The 17,062-nt window shown below is 42.4% G+C and overlaps 1 long non-coding RNA gene across 1 annotated transcript; it reads right to left on the bottom strand.

Moving 5' to 3' along the window:
• Positions 1–770: 770 nt before the first annotated feature.
• Positions 771–4,968, bottom strand: LOC143648081 (uncharacterized). The gene is made up of 4 exons (XR_013158351.1): positions 4,841–4,968; positions 4,423–4,543; positions 1,830–1,901; positions 771–985 (listed from the first exon to the last, which is right to left on the bottom strand). It is a non-coding gene; the product is annotated as an uncharacterized LOC143648081 (long non-coding RNA).
• Between the last annotated feature and the right edge of the window lie 12,094 nt (positions 4,969–17,062).

Below are 17,062 nucleotides of genomic sequence, written 5' to 3'. Positions count from 1 at the left end.
GTACCGACAATCAGACTCCTGTCCATCAGGTGGGGGCTTTGGGAGGATGGGAGTGACAGGGCTCTCTACATCCCCTCTCTGTGTTGGGTGGAACTTCTGGCAACAGCTGCATTTCCTCCGGGCTTTTCCTCCACTTGGTGGCCTTGATGCCCCCACCTTTCTCTTTGTCCCTCCAGCCCTGGGGGAGGAGGAGTCTCCTTGTATAATCTCCGGGTGCCTCCCCTCCCCTTGTGCTCTTTATATTCTTCTAAACACCTCTGTGTTTAATTATCCAAATGAGATTCATTCTAATTTTGTTTTCCTGACTAAACCCTGGCAGATGCATCATTTCAATTGTGTGGGGGAGGTAGAGAAAAATTGGCTTCGACTTTGCTCTCAGGTGAGCAATCTGGCTCAGGACATTTAAGCAGACAGCATCCTGCAATAAGGATGCAATATAGGATGATGTGAGGGCAACAACAGTGCATCAACAAGACACCTAGGGGCACAGAGATGGGATTCTTTATAGAGATTTTAATTCTGATATATGTTTGGTTTTGAAGGGTGGGAAGGCTGTCAAGACAATAGGGTGGAGGAAATGAAATTTCAGGATGAGGGAAGAAGTTAGCAGGAGCACAGAAGTAGGAGGTACTGGGAAAACAAAGTAACCTTCCCCACTCCAAGTGTCCTGTGCATCTCTTCTCTCTTAGAAGTCAACTTGTGTACACTTGCTCTATCTTAGTTTGCTGGACATGCTATGACAGATATACCACACAATGGCTTCCCTTAAATCACACACATTTATTGTCTCACGGTTTGGAAGGCCAGAAGTCTGAAATCAAGATGTCAACAGGGCCATGTTTTCTCCCAGGGTCAGTGATGTTCTAAGGATGGCTGCCCCTCACCACATGGCCATCTCTCTCTCCTCATGTCTGCTCTTCTGGTTTCCACTGACTTCTGGCTTCCGGCTTCTCTCTGTGATTTTCTTTGTGTCAGAATTTCTTTTCTGTATGAAAGGTATTGGTCATACGTATTAAAACCCACACTGACTCAATTTAGCCCCACCTTAACTAATAGTGACATCTCCAAAATGGCCTAATGACAAATGGCTTCACGTCCATAGGAACATAGCTTAAAATTGGAACTTGTCATTTTTTGAGAGGAACATGATTTGATTTCTGCAACAACATCTCTACTTCCACACCTCGCATCTGCTTCTTCACTCCCTGAAATTTACTTCCAGCTCCCCTATACTCCTCCGTGGTACATCAGCACATTCCCATCTATATGCTGATGCCGAGGACCTTCCTCTCTTTGCCTAAAGGTGCCACTTGCACATTCCACACTGATCTGCAACCCAACATCTCCCAAAGCCTGTTCCTTTTCTTCTTGAGACCCATGGCAATGAATGACGTTGTTGTTCTATTTTTCCTGCTGCCCAAATAGAGCACTGAAGTCAACTTCAACACTTTGTCACTTCTGCAATATCCCTTAGATCCTTACAATTCTGCCATCTCTCACTGGGATTGCTTCAGGTGTCTCCTAAGGGATTCCCAAGCCCTCAGTCCAGCTGCCCTAAGGGATGGCTCATGAATGTGGATATGACCCTGTGACTCCCCTGCTTAAAAATTCTTACGTCTCCAATTGCCCTTAAGATAGAGACCCTTAAGATCGCCTAGTGCAGTTGAACAGGTATAGCAGGTCTGAGCCTGGCTTATTTCTGTTCATCACTGCTTGGAGCATATACTGCCCTCCATGCATGTGTGTGTATGTGTGTGTGTATACGCTCATGCTATGCTACCAATGTTTTTGTCTCTTAACAATGCTGCTTCCCTCCCTTCAGATCAGACCTTTGTCGAACAGAACAGCAATTTCCTCCTTCTTCACCTGGAAATGTCTTCCTGTTTCATGCTGATGAAACACTAAGCAGAGAGTACAAGAAAAAGGCTGAATATTGCAATTATCTCTCTCTAATGGTGTACTTTCCCATCCCCCAATTTTCTTCACTTAGGACAAAACCCAGGTATCCCCTCTCATTATGCCCCAAGGCCAAGACTGAGATGAATCCAAGACCTAGCAGCAACACTACTTCCATCAGATTCACCGAGAGGCAGGGTAATTTCCTAAATCATGGGAACATTTCAAATAATTGCCAGATCCCAAACGGAGGGGGTAAAAATGGCAATTCAAATAATTCTTTGATTTTCAAGCCAAGAAGACGTAATTTGCATCAATGACAGAAAATGCATGCTCCTTTATATCAAAACCCTTTGCCATTCTGCACGGGCTTGACCATCTGTGGTGGGACTGGTAACAGAATCCATTTTTAAAAGCACATTCCAGTAAAATTCAGCAATTTATATTTTGAGAGAGACCAATAATTTCAATGCTGAAAAGGCCATCATCTGGTCTGGCCACTTTGCTCTTTACAGACAAGGGCAGATAGGTCCAGAGACACCAGGTGATTCACTCAAGGTTATTTAGTTCGCTAAGAGCACAGCAGGCCCAGGGCCTGAGTTTTCAAGCTCCATGTGAATGCTAGTTTCATGTGCACTTTTTGTTCCTTACAACAATACTTTCCACTTCTATCATAGTGAAGAAAAAGTAAAGAGAGGTTTAGGGTCTGATCCAGATCAATCTCTCACCAGCCCTGTGATCCTGGGGTAGCAACCTGTCTAAGCATGGTTTCCCATCTGTACAATGGGGATAAAAACCTCTTTTCTGCCAAGCTCATGGGGTCTGTACAGCCATTATTTTTCCATTCCAACATTTATCCATTATCTTGTTGTGTGTTAGGGACTGTGTTGTAGACTCGGCCTCTAGGTCAAATAGAAATGTGATCCCAAAGAGAGTCCCCAGACAGCATCTCTCTGGGTTTGGCCCCACTGGCTCTATGGGACCTCAGATCCTCTTGACATACCTGGAAGGCAGCATGGCTAAGGCCAATGTCAAAAAGTCTCTTGTAGGCAGAGGCCACCCTGTACTTTCCAGGAGCCTCCTGGTCCGCAGCTGTGCTGTGTGGGAAAGAACCCAAGTGACTTGTTCCTGTGGTGTACACAGCTGCATTCCTCATAGTCCAGGAAAAGTAACAGCTCACTTAGGATTTACACATCATTTGCACAGATGAGCTTGGATGCAGTCTTTGAGATATTGATACATCCTTCCAGAATGTACGTCTGCCTTATCGTCCTTCCACTCGTTGTTTCAAATGTGGTCATTGATCCATGATAGGGGCTGTGGCAGAGATAGCTGGTTGTTTCTGGGTTAGAATTCTCCAGAGAAACAGAACTAATAGGATACCTGCATCTATGTAGGTCTATAGCTGTCTCTTTATGTCTACGTCTTCATCTACATCTGTATATGTATCTATCTCTCTATAAAGAGATTTATTTTAAGGAATTGGCTCACAAGATTGACAGACTGTGGGGTCTAGCAAGTCTGAAATCCATAGGGCAGGCTAGAAACTCAAGCAACAGTTTATGATGAAGTCCTAAGGGAGATTCCCTTCTTCTCTGAGAAGTCTGTTTTTGCCCTTAAGGCTTCCAAGTGATGGGCTGGAGCCCACCTATTTTAGAGAGGGAAATGTCCTTTCCTTAAAGTCACCTGATTGCAAATGCTAATCACATCTACAAAATCCTTTTACAGCAACACCTAGAGTTTGTCCAAACCATGGTACAGCACCACACAGTCAAACTGACATATAAAATAGACATCACATCTCCCGGTATCTTTCTTCCTTTTAAGTTTTTCATTGTTTTTAGTCAGACCCATTGTGCCCTGAAAAAAAGACTACATTTCCCAACCTCCTTGCAGACTGAAAGTTTGGATCCTGGCTGAGAGGGCAACTGAAAAATATACTTAGGCAGAAACAATAAAATGAAAGGAAAGGATTAGATTAACCATAGTTAACTGAAAAAAAAACAATCTAAGTGGTTTTAGTTATCAGAAAGTTCCATGAGATTAGTGGGGAAACAAATGCGGTCTGAGGTTTCATATAAATAAAGTAATTTATACCAAAGATGGTGATTGCCACAGAATATTCTGCTCTGCTCAATTTATCCCAGGGCTTTAAATGATTGGTAGGGAAAAGATGGTGACTTACTAGGAATTACCCTGAAAATTGGAAATGTTTAACCTGGGGAAAAGGATTCTATAGGAGGATCTGTAGGAGGATAGATTTGTCTTACCTTGCTTGATAATTTAAGAATTAACATAATTTAATTGTCTGAAAGTTACAAAAAGTCAAAACCCATCTACAATTAGGAGTGTTCAAAATGGTTAAGGGCGACCTGTGAAGCGGCTTCACTTTGGTTCTTTAAAGCGTTACAGCAGGCTGGGTCATCTGAGGGTAAAGGCTGAAGGTGTCAGCTTGCCCACACAGTGATTTGTTTGGTACTCGGTCCTGGTTCAGTCCCTCCACCCCTGCCCCTGCCCATGTCTGACCTGGCACAGGGGTGACTGCCTGAGTGCCTTCAGCCGCTCCCCTCTGCCCTGATGTCCCAACAGGTTCCTGTCGACTTCCATTTTCTCTTCTTGGTTGCCCTTTTGGATTTTCCAAGCATCTCTAATGAATGAAATTTGCATGATTTCCCAGGGCAAGCAGGACTTCCTCCCCACTCACCCACACCAACCGGAAAGGAAGAGTTTTTTTCCCAGCCACAACCCCCAGCATTTCTGCCTGTCTGCTGCCGCTTCCAGCTTCCTAAAGCGACGAGGCAGAGGCCTGTGACCCCAGGGCGCACTGAAGAACCGCGTGCGCAGGTGAAAGCGAACCGTAGCCCCCGCCTCCGCTGCGCTGAGCCCTGCCAAGGCGAGCCCGCCTGGGTCACACCCCGCAGTCGCACCCCGAGTTCGCGGTTACCCCTGAGAGGAAGCCGCTCCTCCTCTTCCTCGTCATGCTGGACCGGAGAGATTTTTTTTTACAAGAGATGAGGTACGGCACGGCGCAGCCGCCACTGGTCCAGGAGGCCGACTCCGAGGCTGCGCGCGCGGCACGTGCCCATGACCCGCCGCGGGAACCCCGCAGCCCCGGCGCGCACCCCGCAACCCGGCGCGCACCCCGCAGCCCCGGCGCGCACCCCTCCCCGCGCTGCCCGGGTCGGAAGTCGTCAGCTGGAGGTGTGCGCAGCGACAGCCCCGGGCTCTCCTCGCGTTCTCCGCGATTCCCATCCATGCTTCCGGGAGGAGGACGCACGAGTCCCGCTCCTCAGATCCGAACCGGGCAGCGGCTCTGCTGGTCGGTAAAAGGTGGGACAAGGCGAAGAAGACGCGAATGAGAAAGGGAGACTCTCCTTGGCGCTCCAAAGCAGGACGCATGTGTACTTTTGCATTTTTAGAGACATTCAAAACAATTCCTTAACGTTTTAAGGACCTCGCACCCATTTGGGATAATTGAAACAGAAATGTTAAAGAAATTCCGTCTTGCTAATTCATTTAAAAGGTATGAATTGCGTCTTATAGCCAACTGCCAGACCAGCTGCTGTATTTAATAACTTGAATGCTAAGTTCCCCCAGGCAAAGAGACAGTTTTACCACCAACTGTGGGATTCTTTTTTTTTTTTTTTTTCTGTTCTCCTTTTTCCTGAGCTGGCCTGGCTTTGGTCCAGGGCTTCCCGAGAGCTCAGGCAACACGGGAAGGACCTGCTGGCGTCTCCCCGACACTGGCATGCTTCATTCTCTAAGCGCTGCCACTGGAGAGGGCAGAAGGGACATAAAGCACATGGCCTGGTTTTTTCTCATGCACTTTTATAAGCAGAAAATATGCGTGGCTGTTCCAACCGAAGAGCGGAAACTAAACCATTTGAATGTGGGTTCTATTTGCAAACAGAATCATCAGGAAAAGCTTCTGGGCCAAAGGCGCTGGGGATAAAACGGTGTCCCAAAAGCAGTGGTGAACACACAGCATAATAAAGTTCGGGAAGTTGCTTCTTGGTCATCAGAGCTGTCAGGAAGGCCCACCAGGGCTTAGTCTTCTTGCAGACTAAGACTCCAACCAAGTTTCTTCTTTCTATTCAACTTTGAGGCATAATACTTTTATTTGCCTTCCTGTGGAGGTTTGAGATTGTGAAGTGTGAAAGAATTAGTACAACAGCTTTCAAAGTGTGGGCTGTGAACTCTTGGGAGTGTCTGAGACTCTTTCTGTGGGACTGGGATGTCAAACTGTTTTCATAATATGGTCAAAACAATTTTCTTAATAAAATACAATACTGTACTGGGTTAATAGTGCCCCCCCCCACCCCCAATTCTACATGCACCCAGAACCTCAGAATGTGAACTTTCTTGGAAATGGAGTTTTGGCAGGTGTCATCAGTCAAGTCAGAATGAGGTCACATTGGATTAGGATAGGCCCCAAATCCAATGACTGGTGTCCTTATAAGAAGAGGTAACAGAGGAGGCACACAGGAAGAGACCCTCATGTGAAGACAGGGGCAGAGATTGGAGTGATGCATCTACAAGCCCAGAAAAGCCAAGAATTGCTGGGAACCACCAGAAGCTGGAAGAGGAAAGAAAGGATTCTTCCCTAGGGCTCTTCAGGTCAACACCTGGATTTTGGACTTTTGGTCTCTAGAACCATGAGAGAATCCACTTCTGTTGGTTTAAGGCACACAGCTTGTGTGTGTTACAGAAGCCCTAGGAAACTAATTCTAAGATGTTATTTGTCTTTTTCATTGTGTTGGCACAATGGTGCAGAAGTAATGGTGGGTGCACCTGCTGGTGCCTTAGCATGAATGAAGGCCATGACTGCAAACTTTATACTGATAGCCACTGTGCTCTTCACTGCCGGGCATTCATAGGAGAGAGAGAACATGAAGAAAGAAACAAAGAAAGGAAAAAAGGAAGGAAGGAAGGAGGGAAGGAAAGGAAAGGAAGCCAAATTTCACGTAAGGATGTCCTTGACAAAATAATTTAAAATGCAATTAATTTTATTAACTCTCACCTTCTGAGTTTACATCTTTTAATATTCCATATAATGAAGGGAGAAGGACCCATGCGAAGAGTAATGGCCATTGCCGAGAAAAGCATTTGAGTGCTTGCCTGCCTTATGAACTCAACTAGCAACATTTTTTTTTCTCATGGAATGCTGTTTTTTTCCCTTATGGAGGGACTGACAGACAAACTACAGTTATTCAGATTTGGTTATTTTGCAGACATCTTGAAAATGAACAAACTGAGCTTGATACTTCAAGGAAAACAACTGATAAATTGTGTCATGTGATAAATTTGTTATGTGATAAAATTCAAGCTTTAAATTAAAAATTAGAATTTTGGAAAATTTGAATCTGCCCTTATGAGCTTGACAACCTCCCAATACTTAAAGACTTTTCCAATGTTATATTTACAGATGTGCTTTTGTCAGTATTGTATAACATATAACTCGGTATTCAGTACTTCCACAATAATAAGTGCCTGATGCTACAAAAGCCCATGTGTGCAAAAAATCCATTCCAAGTATGCAGTACCCAGGGAATTTTAATGTAACAGGATGCAGAAAAACCATTGCTTCTGATCTCAAAGCCCTGCAGGGAGGGGGTGATGTCCCTCCTGAGGGTCTGGATTTCAAGTATAAGACTCTAGAATGAAGAGTCCCTCCCACTGCAAAGAGACATCAGAGGTTAGGATGTACTGCTCAGGAATTTCTGGTTGTAAAGGACAGAAAACTCACTAGATCTAATTTGGACTTGGAAGGAAGGGACATTTTCCATGAGGCTATTGAGTTATTATTCCTTTAATAGATCCCAGAGAAGGGAAGAGAGTAGCTGGATGTCTAGGAGAAGTAGAATGGAGACTCAAATGCATAACTCAGGTTTGTTTTCTCTCACCCTTGTGCCCCTGTGCAGCTTCATCTTCCTACTCATTTTTCCTTCCCTGTTCTCACAGTTTCTCCACATGGGCTCCAACGTGGTGACTGACAACCCCACCATTCATCATGCCAGGGAACTTTCCTCTGGTTTCAGTGTGGAAAATTCTAGACAACAATCTAGATTTGCACTGTTTGGTTCTGGTGTTAGGCCCTGGACTGAATAATTAAAATGAGGGTGAGGTTTGGGGATAGCGCTACAGGGTGCAGACATAGCTACTGGCACCTGAATCTGTATCTAAGAATCATTTGCAGAGAAGAGAAAAGCATGGTGAAGTGGGAAGAATCTGCTTGCTGTTGACCATGGGCTAGAGGAGGGTCTCTAAGTCTCAGGGAGCTTCTCTTCTTTTATGAGATTTCATTGTGTGTTACTCTCTGTGACCTTCCCTTTTTGTCTTGTTTAAGGTTTGCAGCTTGTAACCAACTGAGCTGTAAGGAATTAAGAGGAAGACTGTGTACGTGATGCTGGAGCTTTGTGAGAAGATCTGTGTGTCCTTTCAGAACCAGTACAGGGTGATGGTGGCAGTTAGAGAGAGACCCCCACTAGAAGGTAAGGGACAAGAGTCAGTCTAACAGTAATTCAGCTGCCCCTCCCCCATGGTCATTTGTGTCCATTGCCAATCTTTCATTTCATTCAGAAATAATGAGGAAAGAATAAATTTCCTCACTTAGGCTATGGTGGGTGCAGACTTGGGAGTCTGCATTGTAGAACTTGGAGACCAATTGAGTTTAAAGGAAAAAATGGAAAGGCGTATGTTTAAGATGGTGCCGAGTTCTATGCATGGAGTTATTAGATGACTGGTAGTTCATTTGCATGAAAAATAGAGGAGGAATAGTGCTTGAGGGGAAAATTGTAAGTTAAATTTGGGGCACGTCTGGTCTGAAGGGCCAGCATGATATCCAAGTGGGGATGTCCCCTATTCAGTTGGAAATTTGATCTGGGGCTCAGGAGAAAGCTCTTCCCAGGAAATAGAGTTGAGTTGGCAGCACATGGCAGACAACAAAGATACCATGGTAAAGAAGGAGTGCTTTCCATGCCACCCATGGCGCTGTCAACATGCCAACAGTGAGGGGGCGGCAGGAAGAGTCTCCAGACTCTTTTCTGTCCTCGTCATTGACTCTCATCATCAATAACGGTACTTCCATTTTGCTTCCCTCTTATCTTTATAACCATTTTTACTCAATAATAATCAGATATCATATTTTAGTTTACACAACAACATCCCCTTTAATTTCCCACTGCTGGTGATTGTAGTGGGGCCAATCCATGGCAAATCCCACCCTTTCCTGATCTTTAAATTATGGCCTCTGCAAACAGCTCCTGAATTTCTAGTTTCTGAAGAGACTGCTCTCCAGACCTATGTGATCTCTAGCACCCCTCTCTCAGGAGGGCCGCACAGTACCCCATCTCAGCGTCTTCTCTTTTATTCTTGTAGTCTAACCGTTTTCCTGCCGTGGTTCACATCTGGCTTTACCACATTTATGAACCACCTGGACCTGCCCTAACATGTAGACATCAAGTCTCTTTTTCACACATGTCCCCAGCAAAAACCTTGCGTTAAATCTGCTACCACATGGCACAATCAAATAGCAGTATCTGATAGCTGCTGCTGCTGCTGAATTGCTTTAAATTTATCTAAGCATGGGTATTTATTTAGCTCAAAATGTTTATTTTTTTTACATTTAACAAAAATTTCAACTTTAAAACATTTAAAATCTCTAGGAGTCTTTTTCCTGATGGGGCTTAGAGCACTTCCTGTGGGGTTGTATTGTTTGATTTGTGGTTGGTTCTACCATTGAGATTTGATTGCAAAATTGAATTACTTACTTACGGCACACAATCTTCATAGTGTGGTAGAAGTGAAGCTGTTCATCACAGTGACTTGATACCATGCACGGTTCTTACAGTCCTGGTTATTTCATGGGATATATCATGGGAAGAGCTTCTGGATAAATACCTTCCAGGTAGAGGCTGTGGAATGGAGAGAGAGCAGGACCTGTAAATATTTAAGAATGATATTCATCATCAAGATGCTGACAGCCTAGTTGAAGATAAAAGACACACAAAAAATCATTACTGTGGTAGTTAGGCTCAGGTGTCAACTTGGCCAGGTGATGGTGCCTAGTTCTGTTTCTGTGGATTTGAATCATTAGCTTGTGAAGCTCATCGATGGCTGATAACATTTGCAGTTTCTAAGGGGCGTGCCTTCCTCAATGAGTGACGTTTAATTTAATTCATGGGACGCTTAAAAGAGAGAGCTCAATGCAGCACAGCCCAAGCAGCTCAGCATACCTCATCTCAGTATGTGCAGCTCAGCCTAGACCTTTGGAGATGCAGAAAGGGATCACCCCGGGGAAAGCTATTGGAACCCAGAAGCCTGGAGAGAAGGCCAGCAGAGATCGCCTTGTGCCTTCCTGTATAAGAGAGAACTTCAGATGAAAGTTAGCTACCTTTCCTCTGAAGAACTATATGTTTTTAACTGAATAAATCCCCTTTCATTAAAAGCCAATCCATCTCTGGTGTGTTGGATTCTGGCAGCTTTGGCAAACTAGAACAATTACTAAGTATAGACACTACTAGGTGCCAGATGAGAAGGAGCGATGTTAAATTTCATGGAGAAGAGAAAGTGAGAGAGAGGGAGGTAAGTGTCACATTTAGCTTGTGAATATCTGTGTGTAATGGAAAGTGCCCTAATATTTAATGACTATGATGGTATCTGACTCAAGTGTTAGGAGTAGGGGGCTTGGCAGTGGAGGCAAGAATATGAAAAGACAAAAAGTAGCAAGTAGGCACCTTGGGAAGAGAACAGCATGGAAAGATACAAGGTTACTTGAGGCCAGGGATCAGACCCATTTAATTAAAAAGAAAGGGTCACCAAAGTGAGGTCACTGAGAAATGAGCCTGGAAATTAGGTCAGGTAGCTCAGAACTGCTAATACCAAATTGAACAATAAATTATCTTCCCAATGTAGTGCTGGGTTTTAGCAAAACTAGCTAGTGTATCCAAAGCCTGTATCTTGGTAGTGACTCAGCTATAACTTCATTTAAAAAGGGTAATCCAATGTGCCTGTTGATCCATTGAGTAGGGGTGATGATAGCCGAACACAGTGGGAGTATTGGCGGTGGGGGAGTAAGGGGTGCAGGGGCATGATGTGTGTATTCTGGGGGAAAATACATGCCCTAGAGGCATTTGAAACATGAGCCTAGGACTCTCAGCCTATGGATGCATTCACACAGCTGTATGTGGACTTCTATCTTACAAGACGTTTCTAAAGTCAGAGTTTACTATTATTCCCCAAAACTCAAGTTCTTTTCCTGCCAAATATTAAAACTCTTTCTTTCCCTTCATCTTTATCCCCATCACCTCTTACTTTTATTTTTGGCCATGTCAGTGTTGAAACTGGTAGCTGGGAAGACACTATTTTATTTGGTATGCCAAATAAGTAGGTTTTATTTCCTGCAATACCTTGTTTTATGACAATTCAATCTGAAGTAAGAATAACATTGTTAGTAACTCAGTATGGGCATCTCTACTTTGGTTGAGTCTGTTGGGGTTAACGGGAGAGCCCCAAGGGCTCGGGAGCAGGTTATTTTCGTTGAGCCATTCCACGGTGTTCTTTGTGTCTGCTGGGACTGGAGGCTGACTGCGGGGATGGCTGTGTCTCTGTGAACACTTTCCCTTTGGCTTCCTGTGGGTATCACTAATGGAAGGGGCTGGCAGAAGAGCTGAGGATGGGAGAAGGGAGAGAAGTTGGGGTATTTATTCTCCAGCACCCTTCAGGTCTTGGGATGGAAATGGTCTCCCACTTGTACCCCCAGGTGTTCCACATGCTGACTTAGTTGCCCTCGTCTTAGGAAATGGCCCTTCATTGAACTCTGTTGTGCTCCTTTCTGGTCCTTTCCGGGCCCTTCATGAATACACTGACATGCCGACTGCTATGCGTGGGGGACACAGCAATGCCCAAGAGGCGTCTGGGAAGGCACTGAGGTATTTCCCCGCTCTAACCTTCACAATGCAGAGACTTCTAATAAAAAAAGCGAATGCTTCCTGAGAACCTGCTATGAAACAGGTAATAGGCAATAAGTGCACAGCACATCGGACATTATTTCCTTCCTGCGACAATCCCTTTGGGCAGCAAGGATACATTTTAGAAGAGGAGGCTGAGGAGCAAAGCTTCCACAATTAGACAGGGGTAAGACTGAGGGTCTCTGACACCATAGGCTGCATTCAGCCAGTTCTAAGCTTCTCCCTGGATATTTACTTCATTTCCTATTTTTCTTTGAGTCCCTCAGTAAATTTTTCCAATTTTTATACAGACTAATATCTAAATGGATTTTGTTATTTGGAATATTGAGGTGTGATAAAGTAATTTTTTCCAATACAGATAACTGAAACAAAATAGCAAACACAGGTTTTTGGTCATTTATCTAATTTGATAAGTTTCTCAATTTTATTGTTAATATTTGTATTAATAGTCCAAATGGTTCTACTTCATTTTTCCCATTAATAGAACTAATGCAAGCTATACTCATTTCAATGATACAATAAACAAATATAGGTATACCTCATTTTATTGTGCTTTTGCTTTATTACATTTCACAGATATTGCTCTTTTTTTTTTTTTTTTTTTTACAAATTGAAGGCTTGTGGTAACCCTATAATGAGCAAGTCTATTGGTGACATTTTTCAACAGCATGTGCTCACTTGTGTCTCTGTGTCACGTTTTGGTAATTCTTGCAATATTTCAGAATTTTTATTATTATATCTGTTGTGGTGATCTGTAATAAGTGATCTTTGATGCTGCCATTGTAATTGTTTGAGGATACCATGAACTACACCCATATAAACTAGCAAACTTAATCTACCGACCAACCATTCCCCCATCTTTTTCCCTCTCCTTGGGCCTCCCTATTCCCTTGAGACCCAACAATATTGAAATTAGGTCAGTTAATAACCTTACAATGGACTCTAAGTGTTCAAGTGAAAGTCTAAGACTCACATGTCTCTCACTTTAAATCAAAAGCTAGAAATGATTAAGCTTAATGAGGAAGTGATTTCGAAAGCTGAGATAGGACAAAATCCAGGCCTCTCATGCCAAACTGTTAGCCAAGTCATGAATACAAAGGAAAAGTTCTTGAAGGGAATAAAAAGTGTTACTCCAGTGTGCATATGAATGCTAAGAAAGCAAAACAATCTTATTGCTGCTATGGGGAAAGTTTTTGTGATCTGGATAGAAGATCCAACCAGCCACAACATTCCCTTAAACCAGAGCCTAATCCAGAGCAAGACCCTAGATTTTTTCTATTCTATGAAGGCTGAGGAGGTGAGGCAGATGAAGAACAGTGTGAAGTTCATAGAGGTTGGTTCATGAAGTTAAAGGAAAGAAGCCATCTCTATAACATGAAATTGCAAGATGAACTAGCAAGTGCTGATGTAGAAACTGTAGCACATTACCCAGAAGATCTAGCTAAGATAAATTATAAAGGTGTCTATACTGAACAACAGATTTGCCATGGAGATAAACGGCCTTATATTGGAAGAAGATGTCATCTAGGACTTCCATTGCTAGAAAGAATTGAGTGCTTGACTTCAAAGCTTCAAAGGACAGGTGGATTCTTTCATTAGGGGATAATGCAGCTAGTGACTTTAAGTTGAAGCCAATACTCACTTACCATTCAGAAAATCCTAGGGCCCTTAAAAAATTATGCCAAATCTACTCTGCCTGGGCTCTGTAAGTGGCACAACAAAGCCTGGATGATAGGACATCTGTTCACAATATGGCTTACTGAATACTTTGAGCCCACAGTTGAGACTGATTGCTGAGAAAAAAATTCCTTTCAAAATATTGTTGGTCATTTAAAATGTATCTTGGTTACCCAAGAGCTCTGATGGAAATGTACAATGAGATGAATGTATATTCATGCCTGCTGACACAACGTCCATTCTGCATCTCATGGATCAAGGAGTATTTTGACTTTCAAGTATTATTATTTAAGAAGTATATTTCATAAGGGTATAGCTGCTTTAGATAATGATTCCTCTGATGGATCTTGGCAAGGTAAATTGAAAACCTTCTGGAAAGTACTTCCCTTTCTCGATGCCATTAAGAAAATATATGATTCATGTGAGGAGGTCAAAATACCAACATTAACAGGAGATTTGGAAGAAGTTTATTCCAACTCTTGTGGATGACTGAGGGGTTTAAGACTTAAGTGGAGGAAGTAACTGTAGATGTGGTAGAAATAACATGAGAGCTAGACTTAGAAGTAGAGCCTGAAGAAGTGACTGGTTTGTTGCAATATGAAGATAAAACTTTAATGCATGGGGAGTTGCTTCTTATGGTTGAACAAAGAAAATTGTCCCTTGAGATGAGATCTACTCCTGGTGAAGATGCTGTGAACACCATTGATATGATAACAAAGGACTTAGACTATTCTGTAAACTTAGCTGATAAAGCAGTAGCAAAGTTTGAGAGGCTTGATTCCAATTTAAAAAAAGTTCTACTGAGGGAATAATGCTATAAATTGCATCTGATGCTACAGAGAAATCTTTCATGAAAGGAGAAGTCAATTGATTTGTGAACTGGTTTGAAACTGTTATGTACCCCAGAAAAGCCATGCTCTTTTAATCTTGACCCAATATTGTAGGATGGGACCTCTTGATTAGGTTGTTTCCATGGGGATATGAAACATCCAATTTGGGTATAACCTTTTGATTAGATGGACATGTGACTCCACCTATTCCAGATGAATCTTGATTAGTTTACTGGAGTCCTTAAAAGAACTGACACAGATGCCGACATTGTGCCAAATGCTAATGGAGATGCTTGGAGAAGCCATGTGAAACCAGGACACAAATGCTCAAAGAGAGGGAAGTTCCAGCCTGGAAGATGCTAAGTTCAGAGATGAAACCCAGAGTTTTGCTCACAATGGAAGCCACTGGACCCAGAGGTACAAAGCAATGGACCAGGACCTCAAACACCAATCAAGTGCCTCCCCAGCTGACAGAGAAATCCGGATACCATTCGGCCTTACTCTGGCATCAAGGTATCTTTCTCTGGATGTCTTAGTTTGGACATTTTTAAGGCCTTAGAACTATAAACTTGTAACTTAATAAATTCCCTTTATAAAAGCCATTCCATTTCTGGTATATTTTATTCTGGCCAGCTCTAGCAAACTAAAACAATGTGGGAAACTTCATTGTTGTGTTATTTTGAGAAATTTCTACAGCTATTCCAACCTTCAGTAACTGCCACCATGATCAGTCAGTAGCCATCAACATCGAGGAAAGTCCCTCCAACAGCAAAAAGATTATGCGTTGCTGAAAGCTCAGATAATGGTTAGCATTTTTAGCAATAAGGATTTCTTTTTTTTTTTCGCATGAACAGGCACCAGGAGTCAAACCCGGGTCTCCAGCATGACAGGCAAGAACTCTGCCTGCTGAGTACTGTGGCCTGTCCAGCAAAAAGGATTTTTTTTTTTTTTTTTTTTTAAAGACAGAGAGAAGGAAGGAAGGATAGAAGGAAGGAAGGAAGGAAGAAAGGGAAACATCTCCAAACATTTTCTTGCTTTATTGTATTTTGTTTTTCCGTTTTTGTTACATGGGCTGGGGCCGGGAATCGAACCGAGGTCCTCCGGCATAGCAGGCAAGCACTTTGCCCGCTGAGCCACCGCGGCCCGCCCGAATTTTTAATCAAGATATGTGTATAGTTCTTTAGACATATGATATTGTACACTTAATAGACTACCATGGAGTGTAAACAAAACTTTTATATGCACTGGAAACCAAAAAATCTAAATGTTGTGGGGCATTTGGTAAAGTTGCCATAAGAATTAGACTAAACATTCAAAATATAATATAAAATGAAATATATTCATAGCATGCCATTTATGTAGTCAAACTTATGAGTAGATTTTGTCCATTTATTTTCTTAGTATAAGTGATTTTTAAAAAATTACTTTTTAAAAATGAATGGGTCAGAGTGATTTGATCAGTGACTGGAAAAGTATTTGCAAGCCCCCTTCGGGGAATGGTGAGAGCAGGGAGAAATTCAACTTCCCCAAGTTGAATTCATGATATTCTCACAAGCAATGTGGACAACCAAAGTTATGGGCTGAGCCCCCAGTCTTGGGGTTTGTTCATATGAAACTTAACCCCACAAAGGATAGAACAAGTCTACTTAAAATTTAGGCCTAATAGTCACCCCCAAGAGAGCCTCTTTTGTTGCTCAGATGTGGCCCCTCTCCCCAGCCAACATAACGAGCAGTCTCACCACCCTCCCCCTCTCTGCATGGGACATGACTCCCAGGGGTGTGGACCTTCCTGGCAACATGGGACAGAGATCCTGGAATGAGCTGAGACTCAGCATCAAGGGACTGAGAAAAACCCTAGAATGAGCTGAGAATTAACATCAAGGGAATGAGAGAACTTCTTGACCAAAGGGGGAAGAGTGAAATGAGACTAAGTGTCAATGGCTGAGAGATTCCAAACAGAGTTGAGAGGTTATCCTGGAGGTTATTCTTATGCATTAAGTAGATATCACCTTGTTGTTCAAGATGTAGTGGAGAGGCTGGAGGGAACTGCCTGAAAATGTAGAGCTGTGCTCCAGTAGCCATGTTTCTTGATGATGATTGAACAATGATATAGCTTTCACAATGAGACTCTAATTGTGAAAACCTTGTGTCTGATGCTCCTTTTAGCTACTATATCAACAGAAGAGTAGAACATATGGAATAAAAATAAATAATGGGGGAACAAATGTTAAAATAAATTTAGTTTGAAATGCTAGTGGTAAATGAAAGCGAGGGGTAAGGGGTATGGTATGTATAATCTTTTTTTTTCTCTGTTATCGTTTCATTTCTTTTTCTGTTGTCTTTTTATTTCTTTTACTAAATCGATGCAAATGTTCTAGGAAATGATGAATATGCAACTGTGTGATGATATTAAGAATTACTGATTGTATATGTAGAATGGAATGATATCTTAATGTTTTGTTTGTTAATTTTTTTAATTAATAAAAAAAGTAAAAAAATAAAAAAAATTAAAAAAATGAATGGGTCAAACATAAATTTTTTTAGATAAGTTATAGATTTACAGAACAATCATGCATAAAATATGGTTTCCCATTTACCACCCTATTATTAACATCTTACTTTGGTATGGAACATTTGTTAAAATTGATGATAAAACCTTTTTGTAATTGTGCTATCAGTTATAGTCTATGG

The sequence above is a fragment of the Tamandua tetradactyla genome, chromosome 10 (assembly GCF_023851605.1).
Source record: "Tamandua tetradactyla isolate mTamTet1 chromosome 10, mTamTet1.pri, whole genome shotgun sequence".
In the NCBI taxonomy this organism is placed as follows: domain Eukaryota; kingdom Metazoa; phylum Chordata; class Mammalia; order Pilosa; family Myrmecophagidae; genus Tamandua; species Tamandua tetradactyla.
This window is presented reverse-complemented; position numbering and strand designations above follow the sequence as displayed.